This window comes from Danio rerio, chromosome 4 (genome assembly GCF_052040795.2).
Source record: "Danio rerio strain M-AB ecotype USA chromosome 4, GRCz13ab, whole genome shotgun sequence".
In the NCBI taxonomy this organism is placed as follows: Eukaryota; Metazoa; Chordata; class Actinopteri; order Cypriniformes; family Danionidae; genus Danio; species Danio rerio.
This window is the reverse complement of record NC_141024.2, coordinates 61,440,386-61,454,215: the sequence shown is the minus strand read 5'-3', so window position 1 is coordinate 61,454,215 and position 13,830 is coordinate 61,440,386. Positions and strand designations below refer to the sequence as shown.

The 13,830-nt window shown below is 34.8% G+C and overlaps 1 non-coding gene across 1 annotated transcript; it reads left to right on the top strand.

The window, feature by feature from the left end:
- The first annotated feature begins 10,487 nt into the window (after nucleotides 1–10,487).
- On the top strand, nucleotides 10,488–10,569 carry trnal-aag (transfer RNA leucine (anticodon AAG)). The gene has a single exon. It is a non-coding gene; the product is annotated as a tRNA-Leu (tRNA).
- Nucleotides 10,570–13,830: the final 3,261 nt, after the last annotated feature.

The following is a 13,830-nucleotide window of genomic DNA, read 5'->3' as shown; positions in this document are numbered from 1 at the left end:
ACAGGCAGGAGGATTGTGAGGCAAATGTCTTGGTTAAATTCATCGTTCACGCTAGTCTTGTTATTCAAAAGATTAATAAATGTTTAGTCTAAATGTTTGGCTGTAGTTATTTTGCAAAGTTTTCCTTCAAGGCATGCATACTATGTACGTTACCACATGTGCACCGCTAGGAGGCGAGGGTTCAGATTCCATGCAGCATTCTTTGAGGAGGCACTTTAAAGTGGAAGGTTTGATGTTGTTGTTGATGAATTGTTGTTGTTTTGAATTAGTAGTAGTTTATGTTATTGCTATAGATTGTGGATTGTAGATTTTATCTTGTAGTGGATTGTAGCTTCTGGCTTGTAGCTTGTGGTGGCTTGTAGCTTGTGGTGGCTTGTAGCGGCTTGTAGCATGTGGTGGCTAGAAGCTTGTAGTGGCTTGTAGCTTGTGGTAGCTTGTAGCGGCTTGTAGCATGTGGTGGCTAGAAGCTTGTAGTGGCTTGTAACTTGTGGTAGCTTGTAGCGGCTTGTAGCATGTGGTGGCTAGTAGCTTGTAGTGGCTTGTAGCTTGTGGTGGCTTGTAGCGGCTTGTAGCTTGTGGGCTGCTGATAAGCGGAGCGAAGCAGAGCGGTTTCCAAAACAAAGATGAGGATTGAAGTTTAGGCTGGATATTTATATTGAATTTAGAGTGATCCGATTGGCTAGTTAGTGATTAGTGATAGGGATCAGCTGTAGTCAATCCTATCACGTGCTCCTCTCGAAATTAGTTTGAGAAACTTCACATATATATATATATATATATATATATTTGTAAAGTATTTTCATATATCTGTGATGATAGGTTAACAACTGCACGAGGAATAAAGGTGTTCAATTACTCACTTCTGCGTGTGAATGACCCGAAACTCTGAGCGATGGCCAAGATCCAGCTGCTGCAAGACAGTCTGACTCCAGGACACATGCGAGGCTTTGCACTTGGTACAGATGAGGGTTTCTGTAACCATGTTGTACATCCTGTCGATGTCCAGAACCTGCCGTGCCCTTTTGTGCAGACCTCCACCTGTCAGCTGATGCTGTCCACATGCAGGATTAGGGCAAAGGACTTTGACCCTCCACAGCTTGTATGGCATCCACAGCAAAAGTGAATGACAGAAAAATCTGTCTGGAGCTGGAGCCTGATTGTATGTAAGTGCAGGCTGTGGAGGGTAATACCAGAGCTGGAGGTTGTCTCGAAGCTCTGGCTTTCCTTTGGACCCCATTTTAAAAAGCCTGCTGGCAATCCACTTGTGGTCCTCTGGTGGCAAGGTTTCAGCCCAAAGGCGCGGAAGTGGAACAGCTGATGGAGCTTGCAACAATGACCCAGAAGGTGCAGTCTGTGAAGGAAAATAGATCAAACCTTTAGTCTGGTAATGTAAATGCACCTTACATATTTGAGTGAGTACCCTCACATGATGTTATCATGATTATAATCTAAATACCTTTGATTTTAAGTGATTGTTTTTAAATACCTTATTAGGCTGGCTTGAGAAACAAGCCAGACTACTGAAATCCTATTTAAACTTATTATTTTTTTTATATATTCTTCTTCTTCTTCTGAGACTAAGCTCAAAATCTATCTCCTCCTAGAGCTTTCGAGCTATGACCACCAAACTCACACCAGGGGGGTATTCCAGAAAGCTGGGTTAACTTACCATCTGCTAAAATTCTGCTTGATTTACCCAAAACCTGCTTACCGCGAGTATGTTGGTTCCAAAACAGGTGACAAGAGTTAGTTAAATCAACCTCCTGAAGATAACCGCGGGTTAATGCGCATGCACGGCACACACCTGAAGGCATTTTCAGTAGATCGCCGAATTCACGAGTCACCATAGAAAGTCACGGTGAGAAAAAAAGGGCAACGCACTTTACAGAGGCGAAGCTGGAGGTTTTAAACACAGAGATTACACATCTGCTTCAACGAAGGAGAGAAATATAGAATAAGAAATAGATAAGAAAATAAAAAATAAATAATAAGAAAATCTATTATTTCATTAAATTACACATGCCACCCTCCATTTTATTGTAATGATAAATTAAACTACTCTTTAACATCCTTTTTGAGTATGTTGTGTAACCATTCATGCATTTATTTTTCTTGCCATTAATTTCTTAAGGCCACAATATGTGTATTGACTAATAAGGCTTATAGAAATTGTAATCTTTCTGGAGCTAGAACTCTGTCCAAAGTCATTAAACACAGAAACATTATCATAAAAGGTAATATTTAATTACTGGAGCTCTTTATTTAACACTCTAGAATATTCTTTCTGACATGCAGCTTATAGAAATAGGCCTAACTGCTGTGTCCTATAATAAAGGCTTTTCAGTGGTTGAGTTTTTGATTTAAACCACACACTCTGTCACTGTTGTAAGTGATTGTTGTCAGGTAGCTTTAGGTTCTTTTTATTTTGCATGCAGACGAAGTTCCTTCTGCCTCAACTAACAAGCAGTGTAAGAATTTTCTGAATTTTCCATATTTGAATATTACTCTTGGATCACAAAATCTTTTATCTACATATTTAAATTCTAAAGTAGCTGTATAAGGTCCATCTTCAAAGATTCACATGAGCATCAACTTAAGGTGAGAAATGTATATGAAAAATATGTTACACGTTGAAAGGTGTGTGTATAAAGGAGTGTACAAAATCATTCATTTTATTTCAGGAAATGAAGAAATGAACAGACCAAACTATTTGATTAAACAGTTTTTTGACTAATTATATTTTTTAGCACTCTTCCATCTGTTTTGTCTGCTTGGGTCACTGAGATTTCCTCTGGGTCAGGCTGCAGGTACGTGTCATCGTATAAGGCAGAAAAGGGTATCTTTTGTCCTCCAGCAAGTAACAATGTAGTGCCCAGTAATGATTCTATTTTATAATACAAATATAATAAAAATAATCATTGAGTTAAGCAACATTTGCTTTATAGTTTTTTTTTTACTATATTTGTGTTATACACTTGAATCATTACTTCCTGAAAATCAGCCATTTAGCCTCAACATAGTGATGAGGTGGAGTGTATGATAAGCTGGTAAGTGGAAGCAGTAATGAGTTTAATAGTTGAAACACCAAAAGATTAAGGATAGAAAATTAAGTTGTACATGCACACTTATACTTTAGACAAATGTTATATGATCAGTGTCCTTTAGTGACTGATGGAGCTTTAAAATCGGCTGCAATTAATGCACACAATAGCATTTAGAAACCCTGAAAAAAATATTATATTAAAAAATTTAGGTGTGTGTGCGTGAATGTATATATAAGATTAACGTCCTACATCTTAAATTAAAGATATATTTTCCTACAAAAGACAAAGCTGCCACTTATAATATTATACAGAAAAATGTAAGGGTGCAGAAGGAGAGAAAAAACACAAGATCTGTATGTGAGATTCGAACTCGCTCCGTTGTGCGCTCCGTTGTTCCTTATCGACGCACTGTCCACTACGCTATTCCTGTGCTCTGAATCATCTGTGTAATGATACGCAGTAATGTATGACCAAGGAACTGTACAAAAGTGTAAAAAACAGTTCAGTGCCAGGCATACTGTACAGGAGGTCCTACTGCCACATTGTACAGTTGCCTAAAATGCCCTGACGCGAATACAAAGAGCTGCACTGAATGTTTTTTATGGTAAGCGCAGACCCGGGGTTTGTCACATTTGATTTCAAAAAGGTTTGTTAAATACATTAACATTATGACTTTGGTTATGAAAAAAACTATGCACTTATAGGCCTCTCACAACGAAAAAACTTGTATCTGTGTGTCCACATCCATAAATATTCTCATCAAAAGAGCACGCAATGCTCAGTAAACTCTCTGAAACAGACAAACTCTGAAACATAGCAACTTACTCTCTGAACATAACCTGCTCCGGAGCAGGTTATGTTCAGAGAGTAAGTTGCTATGGCTACTTAACATACCCAGAAGTTACCTCCGATTTTGGAACCAAAGTTGAGGTTATCCACCTACTTACTCTCAAACTTACCCGTGTATGTCACATAACCTGCTTTCTGGAACAGCCCCCAGACCTCCAAACTATTCTGACTCGGTGTGCTATATCTTTTCCGACTGATCCGACTTTCGATTTTCCGAAAAACGTCCCAGGACCGTCGGAAAAATCCCATAGACTTAACATTGGACCAAAATTTGTGACCTCATAACTCTGCATCAGACTGTCACACAGACTTCTAACTGGGCTCATTTAACTCAGACTACCTAACTGCCAATAACTGATGAGCTTTTAACTTTCTGGCCACGCCCTAGCAACCACTTTTGGACCCTAGAAACTGTCCCATAGACTTCCATTCAAAAGACTCTCATTGACTTAACATGGGATCAAACTTTGTTAGCTCATAACTCTGCATCAGACTGTCATACAGACTAATGGCTGAGCTCATTTAACTCAGACTACCAAACTGCCAATAGCTGAAGAGCTTTTAACTTTCTAGCCACACCCTAACTACCACATACTGCACCCTAGCAACAACTGTCCCATAGACTTTTACTGCAAAAGACTGTCATTGACTTAACAATAGATCTAACTTTGTGACCTCAAAACTATCTATCTATCCTTTTTCAAACTGCTTTTATCTATCTATCTATCTATCTATCTATCTATCTATCTATCTATCTATCTATAAACTGCTTTAATCTATCTATCTATCTATCTATCTATCTATCTACTGCTTTATTCTATCTATCTATCTATCTATCTATCTATCTATCTATCTATCTATCTATCTATCTATCTATCTATAAACTGCTTTAATCTATCTATCTATCTATCTATCTATCTATCTATCTATCTATCTATCTATCTATCTATCTATCTACTGCTTTATTCTATCTATCTATCTATCTATCTATCTATCTATCTATCTATCTATCTATCTATCTATCTATCTATCTATCTATCTATCTATTTATCTATCTATCTATCTATCTATCTACTGCTTTATTCTATCTATCTATCTATCTATCTATCTATCTATCTATCTATCTATCTATCTATCTATAAACTGCTTTAATCTATCTATCTATCTATCTATCTATCTATCTATCTATCTATCTATCTATCTATCTACTGCTTTATTCTATCTATCTATCTATCTATCTATCTATCTATCTATCTATCTATCTATCTATCTATCTATCTATCTATCTATCTATCTATCTATTTATCTATCTATCTATCTATCTATCTACTGCTTTATTCTATCTATCTATCTATCTATCTATCTATCTATCTATCTATCTATCTATCTATCTATCTATCTATCTATAAACTGCTTTAATCTATCTATCTATCTATCTATCTATCTATCTATCTATCTATAAACTGCTTTAATCCATCTATCTATCTATCTATCTATCTATCTATCTATCTATCTATCTACTGCTTTATTCTATCTATCTATCTATCTATCTATCTATCTATCTATCTATCTATCTATCTATCTATCTATCTATCTATAAACTGCTTTAATCTATCTATCTATCTATCTATCTATCTATCTATCTATCTATCTATCTATAAACTGCTTTAATCTATCTATTTATCTATCTATCTATCTATCTATCTATCTATCTATCTATCTATCTATCTATCCATCCATCTATCTACTGCTTTATTCTATCTATCTATCTATCTATCTATCTATCTATCTATCTATCTATCTATCTATCTATCTATCTATCTATCTAACTATCTACTGCTTTATTCTTTCTATCTATCTATCTATCTATCTATCTATCTATCTATCTATCTATCTATCTACTGCTTTATTCTATCTATCTATCTATCTATCTATCTATCTATCTATCTATCTATCTATCTATCTATCTATCTATCTATCTATCTATAAACTGCTTTAATCTATCTATCTATCTATCTATCTATCTATCTATCTATCTATCTATCTATCTATCTATCTATCTATCTATCTATAAACTGCTTTAATCTATCTATTTATCTATCTATCTATCTATCTATCTATCTATCTATCTATCTATCTATCTATCTATCTATCTATCTATCTATCCATCCATCTATCTACTGCTTTATTCTATCTATCTATCTATCTATCTATCTATCTATCTATCTATCTATCTATCTATCTATCTATCTATCTATCTAACTATCTACTGCTTTATTCTTTCTATCTATCTATCTATCTATCTATCTATCTATCTATCTATCTATCTATCTATCTATCTATCTATATATCTATTATATTTTCATTCTTTTTAAAACTGTTTAAACTAAATAAACTATTTCCAACAGACTTTCTCAAGCCAGCCTAAAGTTTGTCTCGACGAACTTTAATAATCTAGTTATGTATTTCAATTCCAAAAACCATTAATAGAATTTCACCAATAAACATTTTCTTTAAAGAAGCAAAAGTATTTTCCAATATAGTTATTTCTCTTTTTCCTTTCTACTTCTTTTCCATCCATTTTCTTTTTTTTACTACTGTGAACATAAAATATAAACAACAGAAGGCGTAATTTTTGTGATTCTTTGCTTTATTTTTTCCTCTCTTTATTTTGTTAACATTTATACATATATCAAGCTTAGTTAATTAACATCAAGTCAATTTAATTGGCTGGTCTTAAAACCACTTTGTGTGAATTCAGCTGGGGCAGCAAATATGCAAACCAAATTACCTTTTTGGACAGAAAATATGAAATTACTTACTGAGACAATGCTGGACGGCTCTGTGGAACTGGTCACTGCCGTAGTGGATGTGAGGATAGGGGCAGAAACTTGAAGGTCCTGTGTCTGTACAAACAAGCAGTATAACAAAGTGCATTTTGTAAATATATATCTATAAATAACATTAACTAATCAGAATTTTTTGCAACCATTACTTTATTTGAACATTAATGTATAAAATACATTGGAAATGAATGATTGCTGCTAAACTGTAAAATTTTGTCACAGCGCTTCTATGCAGAACAAAAAGTTTAAAGAATGGTGCTTATTTTTAATATATATGTTTTTATGCACTAAAAGAATACTACAGAGATGTTTTATTGAGATTTAATGTGACTGTACTTAATAAAAATACGAATTTACGTAAAACAAATGCTTATACCAAAATCTCTCAGAAAGCTATGTGGATTATGACAATACTTAAAGCCGTGCTTGGTGTAGAAGCACTACACACTGCTGAACTGGGCTGAACGTCAACCTGTGATGGTCTTCTAGCCACACTAAGATTTGGCTTTGCTGCAGCAATGTGGGATCCGGAAAATCTTGGTTTGGTGAACTCAAAAAGGGCAAGACAAAAAGCATTTCATTAAAAACACTGTGTTCACAATGGAAAATGTACACTAATGTTCAAAGGTTTGCGATCTGCTCAATGTATTTTTTTTATGTTTTAATTATGTTTATCAAGGCTACATTTATTTGATCAAATATTTAGTAAAAACTGGAATAATGTGAAATAAAAATATAGGCAAATTAAATAAATAAAGAATAATTTATTGAAACAATTCAAATCAAATAAAATCTACTTAATTTACACAAACACAATAGAATTCTTGCAAAATATGAGTAATATTAAGCTTTTATATTTTAACAATAATCATTTTTTTGAACATTAGTGTATATCACATTACATTTCAAGCAATTACAAACTATCTTTCTATATGTCTGTTGTACAATCAGTTTGATTTCTCTACAGTGTTTCGAGTTTAAGCTGTTTTTACTACCACCCTCTGCTACTTTTACAGGTAGAAATAAGATATAAGTTAGAATAGATTTAATTAGACAACTGGTTCATTGCAAATAAATGTGACACGTTAGGCTTTGATTAAAATTATAGTTTTCTGGATCAAGGAGCAATATGCAAACAAATATTTTTTTTACTACCAAAGGAATAAAGTATTGCATTATGTTATATACAGTATTATTGTACTATTATTACATCATGCATTTCAACAAAAACATACATTGTATATTACAACATCACACTATGTGTTATATACAGTTGAAGTCTGATTTATTAGCCCGCTTTTTTATTTTTTTCCACCAATTTCTGTTTAATGGAGAGAAGATTTGTTCAGCACATTTTTTTAAACATCAAAGTTTTAATAACTCATTCCTAAGAACTGATTTATTTTATCTTTGCCCTGATGACAGTAAATAATATTTGACTAGATATTCTTCAAGACACTTCTATACCACTTAAAGTGACATTTGAAGGTTTAAGTAGGTAAATTAGGTTAAGTAGGCAGGTTAGGGTAATTAGGCAAGTTATTGTATAACGATGGTTTGTTTTGTAGACTATGCCAAAAAAAAAAAAAAAAAAAAAAGTTTAAAGAGGCTCATAATATTGACCTTGAAAAATGTATTCGAAATAAAACAAATAATACTTTCTCCAGAAGAAAAAATATTATCATACCTGTGGTAGCAAAAAATATATATATATTCATATATTTTTTAAATAAGTACTTTTTCAAGATAATACCTCAGACTCGTTGTTTAGAAAAAGTACAAATTTTAGCTTACACTTTGAAACTCAAACCGACCAATCAGCAAGTGTCTGCTACCCCCCACTGTACAAGAGGTGTGATCCTCTTGTCCTATGACTGAACTTTGAACTGAACTTTGAACACCTTGAACACTTGAAACACTGAAATGGTCATTTCTTTTGATTTTTTAAAAAATGTACCATTGACAATTGCGGTGAAATCTTTGATGCCACTGATGGAGTAGACGGGGACTGGGGCTGGGCCTCAAGTTGTCTTGTCTCCATCACCTTCTGAGCAGGTACAGTAGGGCCAGGTTGTTGCACCGTTTGTGCTGGAGCAGCAGAAGCAGTACTCTGCTGAAAATAAATCACAAAAATACATATAATCATGAAAAAGGAAAGGCATTCTAGTAAATAAAAATAAACACATATTGACTCAAAAATGTACCTTTTGAGTGTGAAAACCACATGTGCATTTCAGCACACCTCCAAGCAAAGTCCTCTGCCCACGAGATTGCAATGGGCATTTCTCAATCTGAAAAAATCATGAAAGATATATTAAATAATTTTACACAATACAAAAAAACTTTTATAACTAAATAAGAATTTTTACTCAATGACTCCCTTAATAAAGCACACAATAGCTCTGTAAATTAATTTACCACTGTTTCTAGAATGTGTTTAATATTTGTCTAATATGTAATTGTACAGTTTGTACCTCCAAAAACGAAAAGAAGAATAAAAGGAACTGGACAGGAACATTTCAGGCCTTAAAACCACATGCTGTATACTGTACTCATAATCCCTTCCCCCACCTTTTCAGATCTCTCTCATAAACGGTCAAACTTACTAAATTATTCGACGTAAATCTCAAAATACATGCAATTTAAAACACTTTAATATTTAAAAACAAGTATGACATGTTTTACACAGATACTGTACTGAATGTACTGAAGCCTAACAAGTTAACGTTACTCTGTTAAGCAAATTTCAACAAACGTTATATCATGTAAACGAAATACACACCCTTTGATAAATCTCATGCCAATTTTTTTGTCGAGGAGCTGGCCTGTTTCCCTCATTTGATGGCCAAACTCCTGTGCTGGCAAACTTTTTCAAACGTGAAATCCAGTCAGCGTCTGACATGGCTTTATGAGATTTTCCAGACATTTTTCTCCTATAAATTAAACGGTTTTGAATTAAAGTATCCAAATTTGAAATACAACACACTAAAACATTAATTCGTGCAATTGTGTAGTTTTTCCTACCTTTTTTAAGAAATCACTATCGGAAAAAATCCTTTACTGTAAGCAAAACGATGCTGTGCTCTGTCGAATGATGCTGTTCGTTGAATATCACTGATGGTCAATGAACTTTTTTGACCTCTGACCCGCCTCCAGAGGACAGCGTCATTCCTTCGTGTACCTTCGGCTCAGTTCGGAAAATTGATTGACATCTGACTGACCTGTTTGACTGCACACCTAGCGGTGATTCTTGGAACGGTTCCTCCCCCCCGGCTTCAACATTGTCTCGACTCTGATTGGTCAAATGTTGAAAATGTTGAGAATTCCAGTCCGCGATTGGCTGCAAATGTTGAAGCGCTGCAACGTGATTGGCTAAAATGTTGGAGTGAATCGCTCTGATTGGCTCTCATCTTCAACATTTGTGAAATATTGTCGGACTATCCTTCGGCAGCTGGATTAAGGCTTGTAATCCAAGGTAAATAACAGTTACCTTGTAATGAGGTGCTTAAATGTATCGCAGCTGGCTGCTGTTTGGAGTAGACTTCAAATGCCTTGAGGTGTGCTCAAATAGAGACAGAACTGTGGTTGACAGGAAGGTGGGAGTGCTTCCTAAGCTGGTATTAAGCAGCTCTCTTTCTTTGTGGAGGAGCTCCAGCAATGCATGGCCAAATTCAACTGATTTCCCAGCGCTGTTGCGCTACTTGAAACAAGTTGGTGCGAAAACTGCTCAGGGAAAGCAGCTTGGCAAGGTAGCGTGGCCGAGTGGTCTAAGGCGCTGGATTAAGGCTCCAGTCTCTTCGGGGGCGTGGGTTCGAATCCCACCGCTGCCAGGCAGTCCTTTTAGGATGCTTGAGAATGACCTCTCTGCTTGAGCAAACATACTTGTAAAGTAATACTGCATGCTTACACTCACGTACAAACGTAGACTCCTTGGCCAAAGTTGAAGGGCTTCACTAGGAAGCTCGGCGTCCTCTTTGCTTCCGTAAAATTGGGCAGAAAAGGGACCACTGCATGGAGTCATCTGGGATAGCGTAGCCAAGGGATCTAAGGTGCTGGATTTAGGCTCCAGTCTCTTTGTGGGTGTGGGTTCAAATCCCATCCGCTGCTAGGCAGTTATTTTAGGATGCTTGAGAATGACCTCTCTGCTTGAGCAAACAGACTTGCAAAGTGATACTGCACGCTTCAGCTCACATCCAAATGTAGACTCCTTGGCCAAAGTTGAAGGGCTTCACTAGGAAGCTCTGCGTCTTCTCTGCTGTTCTGGTTCCGTAAAATTGGGCAGAAAAGGGACCACTGCAGGGTGCATCTAGGGTATGTTATTTTCTTGTCCTGAATGTTAGAGACAGAAAGAGCTCAATCAATAAAATGTTACTAAAATTTGCTTTATTGGCAGAAAACATAAAGCATTTGTCAAACAATTTAATTTTTAATATGCTGTGTCCGTGTGTGTTTGTGTGCGTGTCTTAGTCACATTCTCTATCGTCCAGTTGTCTTTCTGCTGCCTGAAACGAAGCATAAATAACAATATTTACAAATAAGTTCACTTACTTTGTATTTATTTTATTTTTTTACTTTCAGGTGTTACAGTGGAGTCTTATAAAATAATTCAAAATTAATATATTTTGAATTTAAAAAAAATGTATAAATCTCCATATCTACATCCCACTTATCTATTATTGAAGAACTGCCACTCAAATATCTCCACTGAAGACATCCATAAGCCTACATAGTTATTTTTGTTTGCGAAGAGCAAACATTTGTTTCCAAACTACTTCTAAATTCAATTCTAATTTCCAGCAAGTGAATAAATAAGCAATAATATAGAAGTGTGGTCAGAAAACTGAGTTGTTTTTTCACAAGGGGTTTTAATTCGTTTTTGACAAAGGATATTTTAGGCTAAATACTACACTACCTCATATTAAACATTGACAAAAAATATTGTCATTAAAAGCTAAAACTTTAATAAACAAAAGCTCAGTACTTTTTCCAGACTCTACACAGTAAAATCATCAGAGTTAAATTTACTCAGTTCAGCAGTTAAAGTTAATGAGACAATGATGGGGTTAATTAAGTATTGAGCACTGATGATAAACACCTGCTGTTAATAAGCACAAACAGAGAAGAGAAACACAAAACTACATCTACCTTCAGTCACAGCCGTATATAAAATAAACTAAATAAAACACATCAAATCTTTCAAAATCTCAGCAGAGCATCATTAAGCAACTCCACAAACAGCAGCTTTACTTATTAACAACCTGTTTGGCCTTATTTCTGCCATACTTTACAAAATTACATATAGATAATATTAATAATTAACTAAGTCATTTTTTACAACAGCAATAAAAAAACAAAACAAAAAAAACACTTTTTTTGTGTTTAAGCTGTCAACATTGAGGAGAACAGTAGCTGCTTTACTTGGACTCTGACTCGATTGCTAATGTTAGTTTCTCTTTGTTTGCCAAATTGTGTATTGTGGCAAATATTGTATAAAGAGAGCAATTGTGCTCTGGATAATTGACTCTGTGGTGGTTTAGTCACTGGTCAAATCAGTAAAATTGGTTTTGACCTATTAGGTTTAAATACTGTTGTATCACAAAAGGAGCACTGTATAAAGAAAACGGAGCTCACCAGTACTTGTCTTCAGGTCATAAAACACATTGAACATCTGAAACACATAAAACGCAAAGACATAAAGAATCAGAGTATGCTTCTCAAATACGGTGAGTTTTTTTTTTTCTCTTCTACAGTGCATGCTGGGAACTATAGATGAATGTCGTATGATTATCTTACCATGCACTGCAGCCAAAAATTAATAAACCTCCAACCACTGTTGAGATAGATACACTGATTATTGATGTCTGTGTCTCTGAATTGATTCAGATGCTCAATGTGTTTCAATAAATATAAAACCCCAGCTGAGGTCCATTCTCCTGATAAACACTGAATTTTGCTTCTTATGTGATAAACCATCATTTAAACATAATCTCTTATAAAGTTACTCTTGTCAAGAGTAAGAATCAATACAGGATCAATCAACTTGATCACATTTGCTCTTATTATACTTGTCCTAGCAAGCACAGAAAAATTATTTCATTAGAAATAGAGTCCAAGTAAATCAACCACTTTTCTCCACAATGGTGACATCAGGGGAAAAAAAAAACGTTTGTGTGTTTTTTTTTTTTTTTTTTTTTTTTGTAAAATGTAAAGAACTAAAACCGTTAATTCTCAATAAATCTCATATGGTCTTTTGTGAACATCTGACAGAAATAAAGTCAATCAGGTAAGCAATGAGCAAACAGCAGGTGTTCATCATCAGTGCTCAAACATCACTTAATTAACCCCATCATTGTCTCATTAACTTTAACTGCTGCTGAATTTAGAGAGGGATCAAATATTCTCTGAACTGAGTAAATTTTACTCTGAGGATTTTGCTGTGTAACCATTACTATAAAATAAATATTCAACACAAATGTCAATTACCAGTTAGAAAAGAAGCAGTCAGGAACAGTTGTATGTAATATTCGAGTGCTTTTAAGGACTAAACTTACCTGAAATTGGTGATAAGCAGCTTTGTTGACTGGCAGAATAAGTGCCGTTGTTTAGGGATTTAGGGAATCGACTTCTAAAGAGTCGATTCCTCAATGGACCAAGTGCTGGAATTGACTCGAAGACAGGAATCGACTCCCAGATACGAAATGTTTTTTTTTTTTTTAAACTCTCCAGAATGAAGCAGTTACACGCTACACTACAGTTATAATGCTCATTCTTGAGCACGATGAACATAGAAGACATAGAAGTTTTACGTGTTTGCTTTTGAATTTTGACACCACGAGCACTAGCTATTAGAATTAGTGCTGCGGGAGTGCTCTTGGTAACGTTATTATGTGACCATAGAATGAACAAAACAGAACGTCCTCCTTAAGTCATATTAGAAACGTTATTATATGACTAAAGGAGGACCATGTGAAAACATTCTGTTAATATTAGAAAGTTTCTCTTTGTAACGTCATTATGTGACCATAGAATGACCAAAACAGAATGTCCTCCTAAAGTCCTATTCAAAATGGTCTTATTTGACTAAAGGAGGA